At 37.8% G+C, this 25,191-nt stretch overlaps 1 long non-coding RNA gene across 2 annotated transcripts in view; it reads right to left on the bottom strand.

Annotated features, from left to right (window-relative positions):
- LOC137660370 (uncharacterized) overlaps window positions 1–23,876 on the bottom strand; it is a 39,451-nt gene extending 15,575 nt beyond the window's left edge. For both annotated transcript variants that reach the window (XR_011047674.1, XR_011047675.1), the window contains exons 1-2: window positions 23,792–23,876; window positions 15,278–15,412 (exon numbers count right to left, since the gene is read on the bottom strand). This is a non-coding gene — a long non-coding RNA (uncharacterized lncRNA). The remainder of the gene's footprint in view (window positions 1–15,277; window positions 15,413–23,791) is intronic.
- Between the last annotated feature and the right edge of the window lie 1,315 nt (window positions 23,877–25,191).

Here is a 25,191-nt window from a genome sequence, read left to right as displayed (position 1 = left end):
CTGCCACAGATTTCTAATAATTTCATCAAAGTAAGTGTACAGAGACTTCAGTAGATACTGAACTTGAAGCAAATTAAATACACTGCAGAATGAGGTTTTGTGAAAGCAAACCACCATTCTACCTTCATGTAAAATTACTTTTATGGAAATCGGGGACTTTGGCCCTTTTTTTCGATTATTTAAAATCTCTCATCATCTGTCTTTTTCATAGTTCTGTGCTGTACTCTTGGCAATAATAGTGAGCATGTCAGACTCAGAAACAGTAATTGGTATCTGTACATACAAATGTTCTGGCCTGTTTTTTCTCATTACTCAAACTCCATACACAAGACATGTTTAGAAGCATAAATTGTTTTCCTACTGCGCTTCTAATTAACACTTCCATTAAGACCCAGGCAGAGAGCATGGAACATACTGAAAGAAACTGCTGTTTATAGAAACAGTGATAAAATATATACAAATATGTCCTACAAAGTGCAATCAAGCCAGCTTGCTTGACATGTGGATGTGTTTCTCTCTGTATGTAGGCACAAACAGATGTGGTACACTCACATGCAAGACTAATTTGTTCATTAGCATTAAAAAACCTAGATGAATAACAGACCATTAATTTTTATAATTTCTTCTTGCATGCCCGTATCACTGCTCAGTTTAGTTTCTGAATCCCTTGTTAGCTTCAGATTGGCTCCTTGGCGTGATCATACTGGATACTTCATTTACCTTCCACTGGTTTTGCATTTACTAGATTAGATTTACCTGGATTTTTATATTTGTACACTTTCTAATGCCCTTCACCCCTCTTCTTCTTCTATGTGAAATTCTAATTAACCTCAAATTAAGATAAATAGCAACAGTTTAGCTTTTTTTTTTCCTTCTTGAAAGGCAGAATGAATTGATCAAATGGTTTGCTAAGCATCATAAATAGTTTTGGATTTCTAGAAGAGCTGATTTATGCCTTTGAATAAAAAGATGCATAATCTCTTCGATTTTGCATATATTCTATACAAAACCAAGTGAGAAAAACCTCCAAGCAACTGTAACTGAATTTCACCTCCAGAAATCCCATTCTAAGACTCAGGAGAGTCAATCCGCAAGGAAAGAGATTAAACAAATAGTCTTGTGACCTAAAGTGCAATAAGCTTTGCACTGTGAGAGTAAGTTTGAAAGCCTGACAATTAACTGTAATTCAGGGTTGGTGATAGGGGGATGTTGTTGTCTTTGTTTTTAATTACATTTTATTGAACAACTAAGTGATAAGCATCAAAAGACAAGATTGTCTTGGATCATCAAAGACAGAGGAGTTTGTTTGCTCTGTGAATTCAGGCAAACTAAAAGAGCTTTTCCTGTGTTTACCTGAGTAATTAATGAAAGACCAAATTGCTTTTGAGCCAGCAGGCTGCAGTTAATTGGAGTTATGTGCATTCAGTGAACTTAGTGATTTGGAGTAAAAAGGATTTACAATGTAGGTGACAACCCTTTTCAGGGAAATATTGCAGCAAAGGCTGAATATTAGAAGACAGCTTCCAGATGATGTAATTTATGTGGAGAACTTTCTCCCTTAGCTAAAGTTTGAAAGTGGAAAATGTAGTGGGTTAACTGAGCAAAATGCTTGGAAAAGGTTCATTAAATAACAAGTTTAAAAAGTGGGACTCAAACATTCAGCCTATTGCTATTATTTTTTAACTGTTAAGATCAGTGAATTCAGAGAAGTTTGCCAGTCTACCCTAAGGAAAATTATGTTTGCAGGGACAGACATGACCTAATTTCAGCAGTTATTACTATGCACCACATTTACTCGTCTTTTAAATACCTCCGGGGATGGTGACTCCACCACTTCCCTGGGCAGCCTGTTCCAATGCTTGATAACCCTTTCAGTGAAGAAATTTTTCCTGATATCCAATCTAAACCTCCCCTGGCACAACCTGAGGCCATTTCCTCTCATTCTATCACTTGTTACCTGGGAGAAGAGACTAACACCCTCCTCACTACAACATCCTTTCAGGTAGTTGTAGACAGCAATAAGGTCTCCCCTGAGCCTCCTCTTCTCCAGACTAAACAATCCCAGTTCCCTCAGTCGTTCCTCATAAGACTTGTTCTCCAGACCCTTCACCAACTTCGTTGTCCTTCTTTGGACTTTCTCCAGCACCTCAATGTCTGTCTTCTAGTAAGGGACTCAAAACTGAGCTTAGGGATATGGTTTAGTGGTGGACTTGGTAGTGTTAGGTTAATGGTTGGACTCGATGATCTTAAAGGTCCTTTCCAAGAAAAACAGTTCTATGATTCTATGACTCTGTGCCTATTTTTCTAACACATCTCACTAAGGACTGGAGACATATTGTGGTGCTCTTGATCAGATGTAGTAGCATCTAATAATCTACTGTTATTATCAAATAATAGTTAAGACAATTTGCTTTTAAATGTACTACTCAAAATGCCAAGAATTATCAGTATTTGTAATCCTCTTGGTTATTTATTTTATTTTCCAGACCCACCTGAATGTGTTCACCAAAGTTTTCTGAGATAGAGCTATGGTGGTACTGGGGATCAAAGTCTGCCAATGGACAAGCCTGCTGGGCTAAAGTACAAACAGAAAAGATGTCCCCCTTCTTCCTGATGAACGCTGTTAAGTTAAACAGACAAGGTTCCTCTTGCCTCTTTTCTTGCTTTAGTAAACCTAGAGTTGTTCTCTCTTCTTTATCAAAGAATTTTTCATTTGTGCAAGAACAAATTTCAAATAAAGATGAAGAAGTGTTCTTCCTTCCTTCCTGAAGAAACTAACTTCTAGGTACATACACTCTTTCTTGGATCTAGTTCTCACCAAATAACAATGAGATGATCACAACTCAGTCTCAGTACACCTCATGAATTTGTGCACTAAATATTTATCTTATTAGTCTGGAAGCTCTGTCAAATTCAGCTTTTTCTCCTTCACTCCTTTTTTTTCCACCAAGCTTCAAAGCTACCTGAGTTCTTTCATTAAATAATTACATTATAGATTGTTTTAGGATAAATGAATTCTCAGTCACTCCATCTTCTCTCTGATCTGTGCCCAAAAATCCTTTATCCAGGTTTCTTGGAGTTCATTATACTGTTGACTGGTGGATATTTCCATATATTTTTAATAATAAAAAATGTGAAATGGCACAGTTGGTTAAATTTCACATGACTTTAAAAGGACTTGTTTCCTTTATATTATATTTTTCTGAAATAAGAGAAGATAAAAGATATTCAGTCATTGTTTTCTGCTTTTAAAAATCATAATTTTACTCAGTCTTCCACTAATGAATTTTATAGACAGTTTCAGAATTCTTTGTTCAAAGTCAATAATTGTACTTCTCCCTCCCTATCTCCCTTCCTTCTTTGTCTTCCTTGTCCTTTTCCTGTAAAAATGTTAATGAGCTGTACTGGTATTTCCACATGCTTTGAAGCATGAAGTGTAATCAAAGTAGTATGTAAAATCTCATTGTCATCACTAGGTTAAGGATCAGGCCTGAGTGCCTTTACCCTGAGCCCTACTACTGAAATGTCTGCAACACTTTGTGGAGGTAGTAAGATATTTCAACAGTATTATTTTTAGCCAATCTATTGGGACTAAAATTGTGCAGTGTGTTCGAAAACTTCTTTCAGCCTCAAGTGCTGTGGGTGTCTGCAGAGGCTGCAGTATAATCTGTGTTTAAGTTGTTATGGGCTAGATCCAAGTGGTTTCCTTTCTAATTTGATAAACCTAGAGATCCATTACATTTTAATATGCACTTCATGAGTTAATAGAAAAAGCTGGCTCAAATTAGTAACAAGACACACATTTCCACACTGGACTTCAATAATTTCAGATGACTGCATATTTGCAAAGAACCAGAGCTCTATAAGTTTTGGAAGTTGTGCTCTATGTGAGAAATAGCATAGGGCCACAGGGTGCCATTTTTTTTTAACAGAGTTCTCCACTGAAGTCAATAAGGAACTGTACTGAAAAACTGGACCTCTCTTTTTGATTTAATTCAGGGCAAATTCTGCCACACTTGTTCCCGTTAGGTATGATCTTGTATTGTGAATAATGATAATTAAACCCTAGGACTCTATGACTAGAAGACTTTTTCAGTATGCATGTCAGTGGAACCTGGTCTTCCCCTGTCCCCAGTATAAAATGCTACAGAACAGGAGAATGGTACTGAATTATTTGTTTTCATTGGAGTTGGCTTTTATTTTATATTTAAACCACCTAAGTATCATATAGCCAATGGTTATTTAATGGAGGTTTATGAATCGCATGCAAACAAGCTATAAAAATATATGTATTCGTAGATGTATCTATAAATACACACACAAATTTCTCCATATGTGTGTTCTCGCTGTTAGTTATTTGAATTGTCAAATTCCATATATCTTTCTTCCACGTCCGAAACTGTTGAATACAACCGTGTACAGCCAAAAGACTCAAGGCAACACCATTATTAAGTGGAAAGCAATTGCCCAGTGATGACTGACATTAAAAATATTTCAGTAGCAGACATTTTGATAAATATAAATAATGTTATTTTCCCTGTTTATGTAAGAATAACAGCTTTCTTTTAGGGAGATGGGAAATTTTCAAGGAAATTACTGGTTTACTGCATAGTCAGAGGCTCTTCCACAGCCTTAGCAACATCTTTTATAGATTCATTTTTTTTCCTTGTTTGATGGTTATATCCATTAATTATTAGGATAATGTAATAAAGTCACTGGTTATATATTGCACAATTCTGTAAATTACATTAAATCACTGAAAAAATTGTTAACAAAACAAAAAAAAAGGAAATACATAGGCTTCTAAGTAATACTATATATTTCCAATATATGGAACTGAGAAGACTCAGCTAAAAGCAATAAAAAAATCAGGGTAGAGAAAAAAGAAATACATTCTAAACTGATTTATTTTGGTTGCACTCAGTCGTACTTACTTTATAGGAAGATCTAGTGAACAAGTTTTCTGGGAATAACATCTTTAGAAACCATGAGCAAGGATACTCATAGAAACACTGTTCCCATTTCCTAGTTCAGAACAGCTACATACTGTATTGAACAGTTCTATTTCCTTAATTTGGAACCATTTTAGAAACCCAAATATTTGCATCAAAATTTTGACAGTAAGGTCCTGTAGACAGAGAAATGTACATTTATAACTGAGTTGACAGTCAGTTTTATCAGCAATACTATTCCTCTGAGGAGAAAGGCATTAATGCTGTTAGTATGATGCATTTTCATAGGACTGTAGCTGCATCACTACTTTTACCAGTATAGTTATATCACTTGTAGTGTGTACAACATTATGAGTTACAAAACAGGTTCACAAATGATGCTTGTTAAATCAAGGAATTCAGAACAAGTAGTAGATACACTGTGAATACTGAATATTTAAGTAGTCTGAAGAGCTAGATTTGCTATGAATAGCCAAATGGTTTTTGTCAATGTTCTCAAAAACTACATGTGAAGAACAGAGATTTCATTGAATAATTAAATATCACAGGTTTTTTTATATGTAGAACTAATATTTGGTATTACTAATCCTGTGAACATATTATTTCCCAACATAACAGTTCTGCAGAATTTATTGAATGCGTGTTTCTGAGTTCATGCAAGAAAATGCATACACAAAGGAATTTTGCACTTTTCGTGATCCAAAATTAATATTAAATGCAATATGTTTGATTCCAGGCTTCCATGGACAAGAGACTTCAAATATTTTCTCTCCCGAAACTGTCATGACCTGTGGAATTATCTGACAAAGAAAATTGTAAATTACGTAAATACTTCTTTTGTAATGATTTGTAATCATTATATTCTTTTCTCTGGAAAGGTACTTGCCGTGCCACATATTGAAGTCATCTAGATAGGCTAGCAGGGATAAATTCAAAGAAATGGAAACAGTACAATTCATAGTGTGATCTGTGGGACCAAAATCACAATTCTGACATCCTAGCACAATAAAAGCACAGAGCAACTGATCTGATTGGCAGCTGGGCTCACCGCTAGCATATCCCAAAGGGAAAAATAAGACTGTTAACATTTAGCTAAAATAGATGCAGAAATTCAATTAAAAATCGAAACCTTCAGTGAATTGCAAGCCCATTCCTTGCCTTCAAAATGGAGGTGTTCTTTTGGGAAAGATATCAGCGTGATTCTGTTGCGTAAAACAGGAATTAGGCTCTGAAAAGATAGCCTGGTGTTACAAACTTCTTTGCACGGAGGGTAAGGGATAATGGATAATGCCTCCAGCCCTGTGTGTTTCACCCTCCAGTCAACTACAAACATCCACACATACCTGGCTACTTAAACTGGCCTGACACAGAGCACACAAGATGGGATCCTGTGGGAAAGAAAGGAAAGGGGAGGAGAGGGGAGGGGAGGGGAGGGGAGGGGAGGGGAGGAGAGGAGAGGAGAGGAGAGGAGAGGAGAGGAGAGGAGAGGAGAGGAGAGGAGAGGAGAGGAGAGGAGAGGAGAGGAGAGGAGAGGAGAGGAGAGGAGAGGAAGAAAGGAAGCAACATATGGATGATTAATTCCAGGCACAAGATCCAGCTAGCAGGCTCATTTTCTTATGTGTCTTGTGTCGGCCTGTGTAGATAACTCAGATATCATAATGCCAAGTCACATAATAAATAAAACCCCAATTATACTCATCACCTCGTATTTTGGCCAATGCAGCGTTTGGCCTCATTCCATCCTGCGGGATCATTTTCATGTAAAACAAGCCAGAAAGCTTAGCAAAGGAGAAGTTGTTCCTAGGATAAGAGATATGAGGGGCCCCAGATATATGCCAAGCCCAGAGTTCCTTTAAAGGCATAACGATATGAGAAGTTACTCTTAACGTGATTTGGGGATAAATTATATTTGCTACTGCCTGATTTGTAGTGCAGAAAGAAACAAGAGACCATAAGGGGTTTCTCTCACACATACCTACAGATCCCAGCACATAATTTTGCTGCATACCTCCATAGCAAGAAAATTATGCTTTTTAACTTATGTGTAGAAAGGGAAAACACATGAAAAAAAGACCTTTTCATTACACCAAACAGTACAGGTGCAAACTATGTTTTGTATTTTCTGTACATTGAAAAAAAAGCACAAAAAAAGAAAAAGGAGCAGGAAATACAGCTGTTCATTGCATTAACAAGCTGCTGGTAGCATTAGGCTTGATCCACAAGAACTACATTGCACTGGACAACTTGTAATCAGTCTGCTACATGATGGAGTTTGAAACCACATATTAGGCATGAAGTCTCTCTCCCCAGCCTGAGGAATCTCAGCGAGGACAGAGTGTCCAGGAGTCACCAGGTGCCAGGGGCCAACCTAATCCTGTTGCGTCAAATATCCTGAAGCATCCTTTTGAAGCTGTTTCCCTGCCCTCCAAATCATGAAATATTTGGGGGAATAAGAAACAGACAATGCAATAATGACAACTAACACACTGGTAGCACTGTTGTCAGTGTAGGAGTCAAGTCTCTGCTCCATCAAATACAATTAAGTTTTTTATAAAAACACAAATGATTCAGCAAGACAGATCACAAGAATCAGAATATGCTGCAATATGGTGTTCAGCAAACTCCATCCAGTGTAGAAAATGTGCTTAAGTAACTGCAATATCATTTTACAGATTAATTCTATAATCACTGAACTATTGGACAAAAAGAAGAGACCACACTCTTCCCAGCTGTGCTTTCTGCAGATTTGGAATTGGCTTGACACTGCTTTCTGGATCAATTCCTCAAGTGACCTACACAAAGAAATACTACATTTCCAACTCTTGAGCTAGAAAGGGATCAATTCTGTCCTCTGTTTTCCTTTATATTTGCAAGACTATGTCACCGTATTCTTCCAATGACAAAAGCTGTTTCTAAATCCTTCACATTAAGGACATCCAATTTTTATTTATAATTTTTGCTCATATAAATGAGTTTTCTGAAGTCTAATGGAGTGTAAAGGAAGAAGCTGTTCCTTCTCAGAACATGTTACAGAATTTTGCCACGTTACAGAATTTTTAAAATTAAATCAATACATTCGAGGAAGGATGTAAGGGGGAGAAAGCAGCCTGAAGCCTAAAGCTAGGAATCGACTAATTAAGATATGCAATAAAAATGTTAATCAAGTAAACTTAGGGAGGATGGGGGAAAGCGATTACATAATCCTTTTGGCACCGTATAATGTCTCAGTGCTCTCACACAGGAAAATGATGAGTAGGTAAACAAGTAAGAGAGAAAAAAACCAGGTCCTTTGATTGTGGGCCAAAGAAGAAACTGTTCCAAATGGCTTCTCTAACCAACATTAACAGTTCAAGTAGAAAACATTCAGATCTAAGAGCTCTCTCTAGTGTGCCAGCCTGGGGATAGCTCACACAAACTAACCAAGCAGCCTGAGAAACTGGAGTATTCAAAATTATTCTTGTTAAGTATGGGCATAGCAATGTCTTTTGTTATTCTATTTCTTTATAACTCTATTCCACCATTGCAAAACTATAAGTAAGCAAGATGTTCAGTTCTGTGTCCTGTATTATAGAAGTTTCACTGCTAACCAACAAGTAGGTACTTCATTCATACTTGCACAAATCCTTAAAGCGAGGGCTTTGGGGTTGCGCTTGTTTGTAGCCTTGCTACCCAGTAAGTATGGTGTTGTTTGCAACAGATTTTGTGCTAAGCTAATAACACAGAACTCCACACCTATCAGGCTCTGTCTGGACTTGTTTTGGCCTAGCTGGAGCCATATTTAGTCTTGTTTAGCTGTAACAACAATTATCTAATAGTCCTGTGACTATTACCTACTTTGTTTTAGCTTGTGAACAACTGTATGGGGTAATAGCAAGCAGTTATTTAGTGCAGAATGAACTATTTATGACTCTAGAATAAAAAGAAGAGTAGAGGAATACTGGCGTGAGGTGATAGCAGGGGTGTTGAAACTATGGGCCCAGGATGACACCAGGGGACCTAGGGCTATAAACATGTCACCAATGGTCATTTAATAGTCATTAAAAGAATGCAACCATGTGAGCAGGGGAAAGTAAGTTTTAAGGATAACAAAGAGAACAATGAACACATATCTAACATAAATGAACACGTATCTAACACAAGTTAAATGTACTATACACGGTAATGTGGAAATGTGAACCAATGAAGAAGCAGCAGGGCATAGAGCATACTATAAAACATGTAAAATGACTCCTGATAGACCCAACAGTGAGAAGGAAGGAAACATGTACATCAACATTGCAGTTCTCCCAAAAAGGACTATGATGCTGGCGACTGGCTGTAATATTTCTCCCCAACCCTGAACCAAAGCCTGAACCTTAGGACCCAGAAACACAGTGGAAGGATGACAGTAATACCAGAGAAACATGGAGATATTAGGCTATTTGTGTATACTAATGTTAACTGTATACAATTTGAATCATAAATGTTAGTACAATTGTAAGTGGACTAATGGTTATTCTTCGATCAATCTGTTAAGACTTAAATTAGAATAACAATAAAATCCCTGTTTGTATGTAATACGTACTCATTTTCCCTGTATCAAGATTTTGAGTGTAGCAAATAAGTGCAAATAAATGCAACTTACTCTGTAACCTGGATGCAACAAACTGGCAACACTTGCAGGATCCACAATACCCAAGTGCATTTCTCTGGTGTTTCAAAAAGGTAAGAAGATATATCTCCACCAAGTTGTTGAGACATTTTAGGAGATAATAATAATAATATAAAGTCCATGCGTACAGAGAAAGGATCTTCCCGAATTAGTCAAGAATCTCCTGGTCTGGAAGGAGGATAATAAAGAAAGTGGAAATTGAGGATTGTCCCAAGTTCATAATAGATGTGAAATTGTCATCATTGGCATCTGCAGCTCAAAGCATGATGCTGGACTGAGGACTGCTTAGAACCATCTGTCTATCTGTCATGAATTTGTAAACCCGAACAACAGATTGGGATTCACCCTCGTAGGCAATATACTAGGACTTTGGGTTTCTTCAGGACGGCTAGGCTTCTCGCTCAGGTAGACTGTAGGGTTTTTCTGGGTTTTTACCCTCTCAGAGGAATTCCTTTTTTTAACATGAAAAAGATTGGCGCTTAACACCCAAAGCAATGACAGTAATTTTAGTTTTTCAGTACTATTAAGATTTCAAATACTTACCGAATATTATAAGCACACATTTCAGAGCACTTATTATTTTTTAATATAATTTACTTTTTCATTAGAAAGCAAAACAGTTAACCACAGTAATAGCTAATTTCTGGCAAAAATAAACTCATTAGCACTAATTTTGATAAAGTTGTCTTGTTACATTATTAACACTATAGCTTTAGATTTCCTGACCTGAATTTTTTTTTTCATTGTATTTATACTGAATTATTTTGTCCAATACAAAGAATATTGTGATTACACTTAAATATTATTCAGGTTAGGTGAAATTCACTCTGTAAAGCTCAAACACTGTATTTATTTATTATCTGGCTAAAGGTGCCTCCTGTTTTGGGATTCTGTATATTGATTTCAGAGAGATTGCCTTTATGAACTGTCTTAACACGTCTCTCAATTCTATTATTTACTTTCCAAAACAGTAATAATGATTTGCAAAGTGCGATTTTGATTGCAATGGTAATACTCCTGTAGCTAATAACCATAATTATTAACATGTGACCTATTGCCTGGAAAACCTCCAACAGCATGTGCAGTTTAACTTCATACAACAAACTTGTGTGGGATCTGGATTTTTTTTTAATATGAAAAGATTAATTTTTATATGAAAATACTCATTTTAGTAAGGTGTGACAATGCAGTATCAGAATAATGAAGAAAGAATTATATGAATTGAACATGAATGTATAATACCTATATGGAGATAATTTCTCATTACTTTTTTTTTTTAAATCAATGCATTTTAAAGAAAAATATTTAAAAAAGGAAAAGAAAAAATTAAATTTGTATATTACATATATTGTAAAGAAAGCAAGAAAATTATAATTTTTGTATCCAAGTCAGTCACATATGTGTCTCTTCTTCTAACATAAAAAAGGATGTGTCATAAAAGCTATGAAAGTAGAGAAATAAAATAAATTATAAAAACACTTTACACTTTTTTCCCTAGATATCAAAGTTAGCTATAATTATTGTCATTTTACAAAGAAGGTAGCTTAGGAACAGAAAAGTTACCTGAATTATCTGGGTACAGACTGGTCTGGCTATTAATGTCCATTCACCTAAATCACCTGGTGTACGACAAAGGTTCAGAAAGTACATCTGAGACATTGTATGATCTTAGTTTTTATTTTGGTATCTTGGCTTTGTGTTTAAATGGCAATATATAAAGTTTTCTATATACAAGTGGTGTTTTTCATGTAGTCTTCAAGTAGACATGAATTTCAGCACGATGCAGGTGTTTTCAAAGGTGAAATACAACCCCAATAGCATGCAGGTTGGGAACAAATCATGTGTATCAAGGAGAAGTCTGGAGAATTAGGCTATAAATATACAGAAACAATGACAAACCTCTAACCCTTAACTGTGTACCACTACACCCCAATACAATAATTTACTATGTCAATAAAACTGAATGGAACATCAACACAAAATGCCAGTAAAAAAATTCTCTTCCCAAGTATATCAGTGACAAAGGAAAGGTTAAAACTGCAATGAACATGCCTTTTTCCCTTTGCACTGTGGAGTTTTAAGGAGTGAAATTTACTCCACTCAATAGTCAGTGATGTGTATAATTAAGTAGAAAAGTTTTGGAGAATGTGATTTTATGGTTACTGTAGCAACTAGCACCTAGATGGTCCATATTCCTGTGCTCTTCTATCATCCAAAAAAAAAAATCTGCCTATGACCCACTTGAAAACAAATAGGTTTGTACTGCTCAAACTCCCATTGTTCTCACAGGCATCTATTATCACTCAGATCAGGCTGCTGGGATAATCCTACCTTGGAAACAGTTTTACCAAAGAGCAGTATACATCCTCCATGGCTTGACCTATAGCATAGCAGTGGAAATCTTGTGCACAGTCCTGTGCGGCTCCATTTGGTCATATGTGGCTTTAAGGAAGGTTTTAAATGGCTATTGCATTTCATAGTCTAAGCTACTTATATTCAGAAAAGTTTTAGGTTTTTTATCACAATCGCTCAACTACCCTCATCTCATCCCTTTAAGACCAATAAAATTTTGCAATCTTGTTTATAGTGAGAAGAAGTTGAAAGGTTGTCCCAAAGCCCACCTTACTGTTGTTCTAGCATGAACGGAAGATGAACTAAAGCAGAAGTGCTGAATAGCTTACTGCCAGAGAGAATTTTCCTGTGTTCATGTTGCTAAGTAAATCTCCTCACCTGTCTCATGTTGCACCTGAGAACTTAAGAGCAAGGGACAGCAGAAGTGTGACAAAGGTACAAAGTTATTATCTATTTTGAAAACATATATTTCTTGTGGACACTACTTAAATTATTTGTTCTGAGTTTAGGAGATCTCTAATTGCAAATCTGTCTCATGTGAGTTTTTCGAAGGGTGCAATAACATTCAAGCATAAGAACAAAAATTCAGCCCAACAAAGTACATTACCATTCTATTAAGTTTACCATCTCTTCCCTCAGAGGCCTTGCAAGTGTAACTCTTAACTTTAAATGTAACCCTTGACTTACCAGGAGCTTGCTTCTACTGTATGCACACATGAAAGGCAGAATTAATATTAACGTTAATGTTAAAAAGGCAGAACGATCTTTTTTGTTTTCAACTGAAATGTCTGGTTACCATTCCAAGTAAATTTGAGAGCAATTTCTTAAAATATCTCTCTCTCTCTTTCCTTTTTGGTAAGCATTTGTTCCTGTAATATCAGAGGTGGAAAAATAAAACAAAACAAATAACATAAAACACTTCTTTATGACATATTGGTTTCAGGTCTTCTAATAATTGACTATACAACACATCCAAATGTGATATATTTATTTATTAACTAAATATTTCTTATTAGAATGACAGCTTCCCTTTTCACATTCCTTCAGTCTTTTCCCTATGGGCCTTCCAAACCTTGCTTCTAGACATTTTAACTTTAAATCATACTCATTTCCATTCTGTGATCAGAATATAAATAACCTGTGCTGCCAGACAGGCATATAAGAAACTACCTTTTCCTCCTCAGTCAGTTCATTCTTTTAGAAAAACAATGGAAAACGTCCAGTTTTAGAAAGAGGACTAAGGAGAGGTTTTACATAGGCAACATGTTGCAAGTTTCCCTATAAGCCTTCATGTACTTCAAGTCTTCACTGTACCTGCCAACCCATATGCAGGAGACAGATGTTTGTCCTTCCACTTTGTTAACTACCTTGTCACAATACATCACCATTTATGTACTACTTCGTGGAGGTTTGGTTTACACAATTTAGTCTGCATTTCCATCTGTGCTTGAGTAGGATTGGAGAAGTGCCTGTTAAAGATAGTGGATTACCTTATGTTTATATAGCTGTTTTTAATTATTACCTTTAATATTCATATTACATAGCAAATATTTTAAGTCTGTGCTGTGCTCACTGCTGGTAACAAGTTTGAAGTCCTAAAACAGAGATAATTTGGCTGCCTGCAGAGGCTAGTCAATGTTTGCATGGCATTTTCACTCAGGTAGTCAACCTGAGATGGGATAGCTGTAAGTGGGGCAAGACAACCAATCATCTAGCCCAACTACACAGCTTTTTGATCTTTGATCTCAGGTGCAGCCAGCAAGGACAGACACTCTGTATCGTGTATAGGCTCATCTGTAAATTTAAGTGAGACCACAGAGTCATTTCACATGCATTTGAAAAGAGTCATCATATGTGAAAAACTTATGTCATGATCAGTGTGCAGCATTTGATCCAGAGAGCTAGTGGAGATGAGAACAAGACCTGTATAAAATACGTAGAGGCAGACTGTTGACTCCTAATAATGGTGTGAGGTGACCTCGAGCACCCTACTGATGTTGGGTCAGTGCCACCCATGCATTGGCATCAGGTATTAATTTTTTCAGACTGAAAAGTTAATGTTGTTTACATGCTTTGTAGGACTCGTAAGGGGGGGTTGAACCCTTCACTTTCACCATAATATATGTATTAACACTTTCTGCTGTGCCAAATAAAAATGCAAAATAAACAGTTCACAAGGTTAATAAACAAAGGTAGATTTTTCTGATACAGTCTATTATTTGCCTTAGGTAAACTGCCTCACACATTTGACGTATGTCCAGCACTATGGAAACATATGGAACATGCTGCCGTCTACTGACTTAGGCTGCTATGATTGAAAGTGTAATTGGAATTATTTGAGGGGAGTTGGAGATGCTTCACCTTCAGTAAAACATACCCTGCTCTTTTTCTTCTCAACATCAAATACAATTGCAAATATGGGGCTATTCAGCCTATGGAGGCACAAAACACAGGCATAAGTCACAGGCAGATGAAGAAATGCTAGAATTTCTGAAGTGCATCAACACTCCCTAAAATATTCCTGCTGTAACCCTGTGCATTGTCAGACTGCAACCAAAATAAGAAAGGGGAAGTTGGGAAGGCTGATGCTCGCACACCATCAGTCCAAAGTTATTTAGCACAATTGTTTCTGTAATTGCAGCTCACAGGGAATGTTCAGTGTTCAATGGTCCTCAAAAATCAGACTTCCAATTGGCTGATGACGGGTTTTGTTAGATGCGCACACTGAGCTGGGAAATTCAGCCACATGTGTCAGGACCAGAGAATTCTCAACACTGCCACAGGTTTTGGGGCGAAGAGGGTCTTAACAGGACCTAAGCTGTTTTTCTTCATACAAACATACCTCTCCTTTGCTGATTAATAGCACATATATAAGACCCTAAGCTACTGAAACTCTATAGTTATTTTAAACTGGGGAGAGTGAAAAATTAGTGACAATAGGAAATTAATTTTCTTAGAAAGGTCTTAAGGAACTTAAAGTTAACCATTTACATACCATTACCTCTGATGAAATAGTTATGTCTGAGATGTCACAAATGTTACAAAATTGAGATTATAAAAAAAACCTTTCCACATAAGTGGGGTTTTTTTTATTATCAGCATATACCAACCATCCCTCAACTCCTAATCAAGACAAAATCAAGCCTTCAGGCTTTATCAACAAGAGTGGTGACAGCCTCACAACTGGGGTAGCAGAGAAACACTAGGGCATTTTTCTCCTGTGGGGGACACCAGGTGACAAGAGTACACTCCTGCTTTGAGGGTGGAGGAAGACGGGGTGGGGGATAGTGACTTGAGACTGTAAAGGTGCAGGAGCACGTACCTCTGCCCAGGACCACAGGTTGTCTCCACATCTGATGTGTGGGGAAATTTCACAAGGAGGACTGAAGGAAAAAATAGTGGACTGGTCCAAAGCTCTTGGAGATTCTTCTGTATCCTGTACCTTCTAATTCCATACCTGAACATACAATAATGACAAAACAGGGTGACAATTAAAGGCTATTTTACAGAGGCTTCCATTCTGCAGCAACATAAAGTATTGCAGTCAATAACTGCTGCCTCAGGAAATATTGTGCTAGGTAAAATCATATCCCTCTGGGGAACAGAACACTGTTAAAACACTTGATCTTACTTTACAGATGAGACTGTTCTCTGATGGTAAAGAAAATTACAGTCCATGTGTAGGAGCTATATGAAAGAGTATGCTATGAATCTCAGGATGGGACTGAGCAGCTCTGCTGTTCCTGGTGAGCAGCCTGTTAGAGGTAGCCTAGAACTCTGTGGGTTCACGGCCCAGTCTACATCTTCTGCCCATTTGACTTGGTGTTAATACTCTGGACTATCAGCTCTGCAGGGTGAGGATGCTGATTCAGCCTCCTTGTCAGATGGAGCAGTGGCAGCCAAAGAGGGCTAAGCCTCCAGGCTGGGAACAAGAGACCCAGCAGTGTTAGAGCTGCGATGTGTGAGCACCCTCAGGGAGAGTGAGGCAACCCAACATATGGACGTGTAGGAAGGCATAGAAACCTGTGAAAGATGGGTACAAAACCCTCCCTAACAGGAGAGCTGCAAATAGGCCATGATATACACTTGGTGTGGATAGTGCTGCAGTAGCTGTTATTCTTCCCAAAAAAAATCATGCCTATATTTTACAGAGATGTGCCAGAGGAACAGACTGCCAAAAGTAGTCAGGCTCACAGGCACTCCCTAAAAAACATCTCCTGTTGCCACCACAGGGGACCGGCTACTGTGGCTGGTGCTCACACCAGCCAGGGCATTTTTTTTCCTTATCCCATCAGTTAAATTCTTGAACAGTAGTACAAAATCCATAATAAAGAGATCAGCAAATCAAATCCATTACTGACTGGTATGTGAAGTTTAATCAAGATGACTTTGCAAGGAAATAAACTGTGCAATTAAAGCTGTATCTTTCACCATCTCCTGCACACTGCTTAGGTAATCTGCATATTTAAACAAAGCTTCCTAGTATTCATGACTGAAAGTGCACACCAAGGGAAACTGAAGCCATATGATTAGATGTCAAAGTGACTAAAAAATTGCTTTTAAAAAGGTAGGCTTCCAATAATTAATAGTCCAGATCTTCAGGTAATGTAAATCACTGAATGAATTGTATATTTCTGATTTACACTGCCACATAATCTAGTTGTGTGTGTCCAACCCTTATTCTCAAAAACATTTAGCACAGATTGCTTGGATAACTCGTGGTGGGGAGCGGGGAACCAAACATCAGTTTTCTGAAAGCCTTTAAGGAATGACATGTTCTAAAGCACTCTGAAACATAACTATGTGCTAATTAAAACTTCATACTTTTAAATAATAAAGCAGGAAAGAGAGACAATTCTAGCTGGAATAAGCATCCCACTACAACATACAGACAAGGCAGGGTTTCCAAAGGCACAAATGGCAGTGAGGCATCTCCCATGGAGAACTGGTGATGACAGGTCAGGTCACACAATTCTGCACTCTCTCAGTATCATAACGGAAAGATATCAAAAAGTTTCTGAAGACAAAATGACTGTTGCTATTTTTTTTACTGATCAAAGAAAATTTTTCGGTTTAAGTTTCAGCTTAATTCTTAGCACTCGTAGAGCGGTTAAAAGATATACCTCTTCCCACCTGGTGGACTTTTGTGTTACACCATGCATGGCAGTAACGAAGACAGATTAGTGTTATTTATTTGCTGACACTGACAAGAGTAGCCTGTTTTTGCTTCTGTATTTTATCATTAAAGCCTTGTTTTTCAGCCTCAAATAGCCCCAAGACAATGCACTGCAATAATTTAAAAAAAAAAAGTTTAATCAGTAGTAATAGACTGGATGAAATCAACAAAACGCAACACATTGTACTCAGTGTTGACAATTCAGGCTTAACACACTCCTGAGGTAGGAAACAATAGAAAAGGAAGGGTGTGTTTATTTATAAAGGTTTCTCCCCTTTGAATTAGTGTTCAGGGAACCCTGCTCATCAAGCATTATAGGTAAAGCACTAAAAAAAAAAACAAAACCAAAGCAGCAATTTCAAAGCTGGGTGGGTAGCATAGCACTGGAGCAGATTACCCAGAGAGGCTGTCAAATCTGCGAATCAGATTTTCACAACCCAGCTAGACCCAGCCAGAGGGTCTAGCACTGATCTAGCAGTGGTGACAGTCCTACTTCGAGATGGGGTTTCAACTAAAAGACCTTCAGCAGCCCCTTCCTGCTGATCTTTCGGTGATTTGATGTTTCTATGAAAACAGGCGCAAGGTGGGGTCCTGATGGCAGGATGTGCATGGGCAGCTTACACCCGAGAAGAAAAGAAGTAATGCCATTGTGCCTTTATAACTTACGTGCAGCCTGAGACTTTCCCTGTCTGCCAGTAGTGGTATAACTCTTAGTGAAACAAGCAGGCAAAACATCTCCTAAGGAAAATAGTTATACTTTTAAGTACAGATTTAATTACAAAGACCATTGATTTTCACATATGGAAATAAGTTTACTCTGATGCTTGTACTTACAAGACCCAGACCATAAGTATGAAATTCTTGGCTTACTTCTAAGTTCTTGAGCTGGCTTCTTTCATCTGCTTTATTTTTCTTTTATTAAGAATTAATTAAAGAAAGCTATCAAGCTCATCTTTCTGACTGAAGTCAGCCGCCTTTGCTTGGGTAAGCACAGGCAGTACTTACAGCTGCAAGCAGTGTAAAGTCTATTTTTAAAATGCCTTTTATTTTAAAGGGTCACTGCCAAGGTGATTAGCACCAAATCCAAATGAGCTTTTAACCTGCCTCCTTCACTCTGTTGCTGATTTAGCTAGTAAAATCCTGCCAGCAACACCAGTTTTAAAAACCAGACTTTGAAGCCACACCACAGCAAAAGGCTTCTGGAAGTCCAATGAGATTATGTCTACTGCGGCACTCCTGTCAGGTGTCATTGTCACTTCCTAGGAGAAGTTAATCGGATTTGTTCGTCCTGATCTCTGCTTTAGCTAGCCTGGACCTGTCTAAGGCTGTACCTGTCGGGTGCTCCCCATCGAGGTCCTGCTCATCTCTGCAGCCAGTCTTGGCTCCCTCCCAAACAGGGGTGTCAGGTCAGCTCCCCTCCCTGCTTGGCCTCTCATCTGCCTCCTCTGGCCGTCAGGGAGTCCAGCGTCTCTACCGTTTGTACTTCTCTTTCCTCATCTAGCACTAACTTAGGGGTAATCGGTGTTCTGCTTTCATCTTTCCTCTGTGTGACAGGGTGGGTATGTACAACCTCCCCAAATTTAGCAGCTTCATGATTCTCTACCACTGCTGTGAGAAATGGGGCTGCAGGGACCATGGGGCGGGGTGTGGGGGGGCAGACCCTGCTCACAATGCCCCCCCTCCTCAAGTTGTAGAATATTCCTTTTATTTCAAATGTTTATTCACCATTAACTTCATTTTCTTTTACTCAGATCTAGTGTGTTTATTATGTGGGGAGTTGGTAGTGATGTTTTTAATTAAGGTTGTCTAATAATTTCCTTTATAGCTTTCAGTTTTCAGTATAGTTTATAACCCCAGGAACATTAATAATTCTGAACTAAATTTTGCATGCTTCGTTTCTGCCTCAAGTGGAATTGCTTATGGGATCATCAGCTACCCTGCTCCTGCTTCCTATTTTTCTTCCCCTAAATATTCTCTTGTTTTAACAAAGTACAGTAGACTGGGAGCTAGATGATCATGAATTGCACTTTCATAATTTCTACTGCATAATGCTAATAATTCTGTGCAATTGTATCTGTAATCAAGCAAGGTGTTAAGCATCTTTTGCATAGAAAGCAGAAAACTGTCAGTCCATCAGCTTAATCAGTGGAGCAATGGAGGTTTTCAAAGATTGTGCAAGGTCATCAGTACAAACTGGGATTAAAACTTCATGGAAGAAATGTGATGTTGTCCACCATATACAATGCTTCTAGACTGCTTGCTTTTGAAAAAATACTAAACAGAAGAAGCCAAGACATGAAAAAGAACTTCTGTAGTCATCAGATTTTTACACTCTGATTGTGGAGGATGCCATACATACCATATATCACATCAGAAACACTCTCAGTTGAGCTGGGACTACTAGGCTTTTCCAGCACTCATGATAGCTGGCTGAAAGCCTAACTACAAGCTTGCCAGATCAGCATGGGGAGTTACACATAATTTCTAAAGGCTGAAATAAAAATTTATTATGATTATTTAAAAAAAAATATTATTTGAGTTTCCATTCCACTGGACATTTCAGTAGTAAATGCTGAACAGGAGTCTTGGTGTTCTTGCTCTTTTCCTTTTCCTTCCCTTCCCCTCTCTTCCCTTCCCTTCTCTTCCTTTCCCTTCTCTCTTATGTCTTGCCTCTTCTCTCTTTTTTTCTCTCTTTCCTTCCTTCCCAAGGTTAAAATTACATGCAGAATGGTAATACAGGATTTCAGATAAATTCTCACTCTTTTTTTCTTCTGTACTGTGTCCCCTTGGGGAAGAAGGCTGTGCTCAAAAACTTTCCAGAACTTGTAAGGTCAGCTGCAATCTGGGGCGCACACAAGCAGACACAACCCCCGGGGCTGCTCAACACCAGTAATTCAGGGTGTGAGCTCTGGTGAGAACTGTTCAGTTCTCAGGACTCCAGGCAGCAGGGCTGTCCTCTTTTCTTCTATTTACTGCTACTGTCTTCAACAAATTGGCAGGAAGGCTTTCTAGCCTATACTCTTTCAGCATTCACCAGTTCAAAACAGGCATCTTGCACATTTTCTCCTTCATGGTTAGGCTGTTCAGAGGTCTAAAGGGGCACAAGGTGTTCAACAGATGTTGAGCACTTCTTCTGTCCTCCTTGGTAAAGCAGAAGAGTATGCATCTGTGGTCCAACCCTGTTTGCCTCAGCGTGAGAGTAGTTTCATTGAAGTTACTCTTAAAGCATGCAAGCTTTGTCCCTTGTGAAGAAAGCTACCTTCACCTTTGGCACTAAATGCAAGAACACTCACTCTTCTGCTTATACTACTATACTTAGGTCCAATGGATAAGGAAGGCAACCCGACTCTGAAGTTCTCCTATTCTGTGAGGTTAACCTTCACTTTAATCCTTATACTTTTTATTCATTTTTGTGAGTGCGATTTCTTGAATATATCAGGTCATGAGCTTCAGCAACAGAAAGAGAAGGGGTAAAAACCATTGTTAGACAGGAATGCTAATTCTGACAGCAAGCATCGAAAGGTTGAGTCAGCCTGCGCCACATTGTGAGAGTTCAGCAGTGCTCCATTCATTTGTGTGATAAGCCTCATTATAAGGAAGCTTTTTGAAAGCAATTCATTCTGAGGAACTTTGGATACAGTTCCAAAAGCAGAAAATAAAGCCTAGGAGAACTGGGGAAAGCAAAAAGAGCAGGCATAGAATCAAGCAGGAAGGCATACAAAAATCAGCTCTTTTGCAAGTTCATTTTTTCATTATATTTGACATACTTTGGGAGACAGAACTGCGCTGCACACTTGTGGCCTCAGGCAGTGAAGCTGGAACAAGATATTTCAAGAACTGCAGAACACACACACAGCTGTATAACACAGAAAAAGGTATAGAAACCGAATTGACAAGATCATGATGCTGACTTGCTCCAGAATTACATCAGCCAAGGTAGTTTATTTTGAAGTAGAAAATTTTACATATTCTTAACTGGTTTACCACTTATCTGGACCTTTAGGTGGTGATCAAAAGATGTGGCATCTAAAGTTCAGCTGAAAAATTAATTTTTCAAACCCATCACAAACAGATTAGTCAGATTTTATGAAGAAAACAATCAATACCTGGAAGTTGTGTGTGATTTTTTGGGAGATGAGAAATACCATCAGTAACAGTTCTAAGCAAACAGCTAGAAAAATATATAACTTGATGATGCCCTGTGGGTTCTAACAACCTCTGGGATTTGTGATTGTCATTTTTAAGTCAACCACATCATTGTCAAGAAATGAAAAGCAACCAGTCAACCAGCATTTTGTGCTCCCTCTGCTGGTCCTGGAACGCAGGAAGCTGACAAACACTAGACCCAGAGCTCTGCTGTTTGACATAACTCAGTGATGATGAAGCAGAAACAACAAGCTTTGACTTTCAGTGTGCTTTTATATGTAGCCAGTTTTGCTGTTATTAAACAAGTGAACAAAAAAGGCAAAATGTATTTTAGCTCCCTTTCAGAGGAAAAGTTAATTTATCTTCTTGAGAATGATAGAAAAATAATTTCTAATGTTTGCTGAACTTCAAGGCACCTTGCAACAGTCACCTCTTGGCCAATGCTTGTGGCAAGGCCGTGAGACTGAGTGGCTTGCAACAGTACAGATATTGGTAAACTCCCTCCAAATACTTGTTGCTATTATGATTTTTGGTCTCAGTCTAAGCTAATAGTTGATCAGGCCTCAGCTATGCTTATTAGCCATATAGAACTGAGGATTTAACTCATATGCTCAGAGAATGTAAATACAAAAGACTTCCTATTTAAAAAAAAAAAAAAGAAGAAGAGATGAGATTTAACATAAATAAACGAATGTGTTCATGAAAGGAAATTTGTACTCACCAAGTTTGCAGGAAAATACAAATTAGTTTGAGATATGTTGATATTCTGACATGCTTTAGTGCAAACATTATCCTATCCTACACAGTATCCACAGGTGTTACACAGAGGGATGGTTCCTCTCACCTGGCAATGGTACAAGAGCTTGCAGCTCTTAAAGGAAGAGGAAGGTGGGAAAAGTGATGTCAGAGTACAGGGTGACCTCATTACTCCTGAAAAAGTGTCACATTTACCCTTTAGTAAAAAATGAAGAGAGAACAGAAGTCTGCTGGGACTTCTGGGATGGGTCAGGTTTGACTTACACTGAATGAAGAATCTCTTTAACCTTCAGAAGAACAGAAGATGACCTTTTGCACATAAAAATATATCGGTAAGTCTTTTGGGTCCAATTAAAACTGGGTTTTAGTTCCAACATTAACTTGGGAAAAACATGCATTGTGAATACAGAGTGAAATAAGAAAAGTACACGCATAAACATCAGAGATACATATAACCCCAACTTCCCCATTGGGAACTCATGGTGGTCTGAAGCACAAAAATAACATGCATGTTAGTGTTCTGATACATTGCTATGGACCTAGAGCTATTCCTTTACCAGAACATGCATAATTCTGCTAGTTTTGTCTTTTTTTCTACCCTGTTACTACTGCTCTGGAACTGCATTTGTACAGTTCCTTCCACACGAGCCACAGTGGCAGAGATCAGTTGGGGAGTTCTCGTTTGGCAGCATAACTGAAAATCAGCCAAGTCCCAAGGCAGGTACAAGTTCCCCAAGGGCAACAGGTTTGCACTAGCAGAGCACCTGTGTAAACAACCAGAGGACTAGGCCACCTTCTTGGTGCATCCCACACTTTTGACCTTAGCACTTTCTTCATCATTTATAGACTTGCTCTTAAAAGCCATTTCAGAGGGATATAAAATGCCTTCCTTCAGCAAAGAAATGCATAAGGCACACATGAAACAGATGTGAGAAAATTCCACCGGCCATTTGATTAACTCTAAGGAACAGAACTTGCTAACATAATGAAGCATGACACATCATGAGGAGGCTGCATCTATCTGGAGAAGCGTCAAACCGCATAGTATTATGAAGCATGAAGAGTGTGCATTATGGAAAGAAAAAAAAAAGATTAATTTTATTTCAACCTCAGCTACGAGCTCACCACCCCTAGGGTAGAGATTCTTCCATATGCAAGATTGCATAGTTTAGAAAGTCACATAAGTTATTATGGCATGAATAACAGTAAAAGCATCAAAATAATTCTTTTCTTTGTTGGAAATGGTACGTAAATTCCATCCTTTCTATGTTACATTTTTTTCGTTAAGAATATTCTAAGAAAAATTAATTCTTGCTTTAAAATAAAATGGACAAGGAATAAAAATTGAACTACATAAATTATTCATTTAATTCAATGTTGTAAGAGAAAGATAGATTCACAGAACATTTTCCTTGTGATTCACTGAAAACTGTATTTTTAATGGGATCTATAGGCTTAAATTTTCTGGATATTACAGAGTGATAATGTACATCTGCGTACTATTTCCCTCTGTGAAAATTACAGTATCTGTGAATTATGTTTGTAACATCCCAAAACTGGAGAGAGACATCAGATCTGGCAGCATTATGGTCTAATTTTAGAAGGCATACGGTTGCCTGATAATCATTTACACCAGGGATACTGCTATGCTTTCTTATAAACTGAAGATTAATATTGGTAATACATTACAGAAAAAAAAGCCTCCCTCATTTCTGCAACGACTTTCATATGACTAGAACCAGTAGAAAGGAGTCTCACCTTCTGGAGAAACAGCTTTAATTCCCAGATTAAGATTCAGCTCATCTTCTGCCCCTCGTGATAGAAGTTGCCTCACAGGCTCTGGGCCAGCTGTGGATCCGCTTTCCCCAAGAGACCGTACATGACAGCAGCTGTGACCTTCACAACCACTTTTGGGCCATCCTCCCTTTCCTTCAGTTGCATTTTCAGTCTGGTTTGAAACCCTGCTCCCAACTTTTGCTTCCTTCTACACAATGTCATATATAAAAATGATATGAGTTCCACATTTGATTTTCTTTCTAGTCTCTTTTAACTTATCAGACATCATTATTTCTGCTGAAAATGTTCTTTGGTGTCTTGAGGCTCTATATTTAGCCTTAACACCACCACTAAATGATGTAATGAACTATTTTAATGAGAAAAGTCTCTACCAAACAGGCAACTGGGCTGCTAATATCTCATTCTTAGCACCGTCACAATATTCATCAGGGCTATGTAAAGATTGGCAATTAATTATTTCAGAGAGGTGTCTGCTGAAATTTTCAAGTGTCCTTATCAAGATTTGAGTAAAATATTCTCAGATCATTGCCCGAGTTCCATTTTCTTAGAAATAAAAATTACATAACTGGAATAATAATAAGAAAAATTAAAAGAAAAAAACCCCACAACTGTATATAAAGCAGGCATCCAGATTCATTTTCAACTGAAATAATTAGACCAATTTCTTTCCTTTTGTACCTAATTGACAATAAGTAGAAAGAAAATGTAAACACTATCCTGAGATACTGCAGAAGAATTATGAGGTTAGTGATACCCGATCACTGTGCCCAGTTATTTTCTACATACTAATTCCTGCCCAGCATGGTCTGCTTGAGAGGTGTGAAAGATCAACAGCTGTAAAAACAGAGCAATAGCTGCACTGAAGTTTCACACCTGCATGCAGAGAGTCCTTCATCAACTCTGTGAACTTTTTCCTTTAACTGTAAAGCAAAGGGTTAAGTGTCATGCTGCTGTTTCCTTAGTAAACAATGGGTGTAATTAAAGCTAGTATGTATCCTCCAAGCAAAAGGATACCAGTATTAAGTTGGAAAAAATATGGCTTAGGATTTAACTGTCTGGATTTGTAATTCTTCTACTGTAGATGATAAAATGTTACCGAACGAAAAATGTGGTAGTAAATTTTTGTTATTGCATGGGAAATGGCTGCAACACTTAGCTGTAAATGCAGTTCATAGTGAAGAGTTATTAATAAATAGGCTTCTGAAAACTTTATTTTATTATAGCATATAGTTCTGACATGAAAAGTTTATTTTATTATAGCATAATGTAAGTTGCACTGGATTGCATTGCATTTAGTACACAGAGTTACCTACAGATCTGGAAATAACTGTAACTGGAGAAAAACATAAGAGTTAGTAGAA

Source organism: Nyctibius grandis, chromosome 2, assembly GCF_013368605.1.
Source record: "Nyctibius grandis isolate bNycGra1 chromosome 2, bNycGra1.pri, whole genome shotgun sequence".
Classification (NCBI taxonomy): domain Eukaryota; kingdom Metazoa; phylum Chordata; class Aves; order Nyctibiiformes; family Nyctibiidae; genus Nyctibius; species Nyctibius grandis.
The sequence above is the reverse complement of the archived record's forward strand: the minus strand, read 5'-3'. Positions and strand labels throughout refer to the sequence as shown.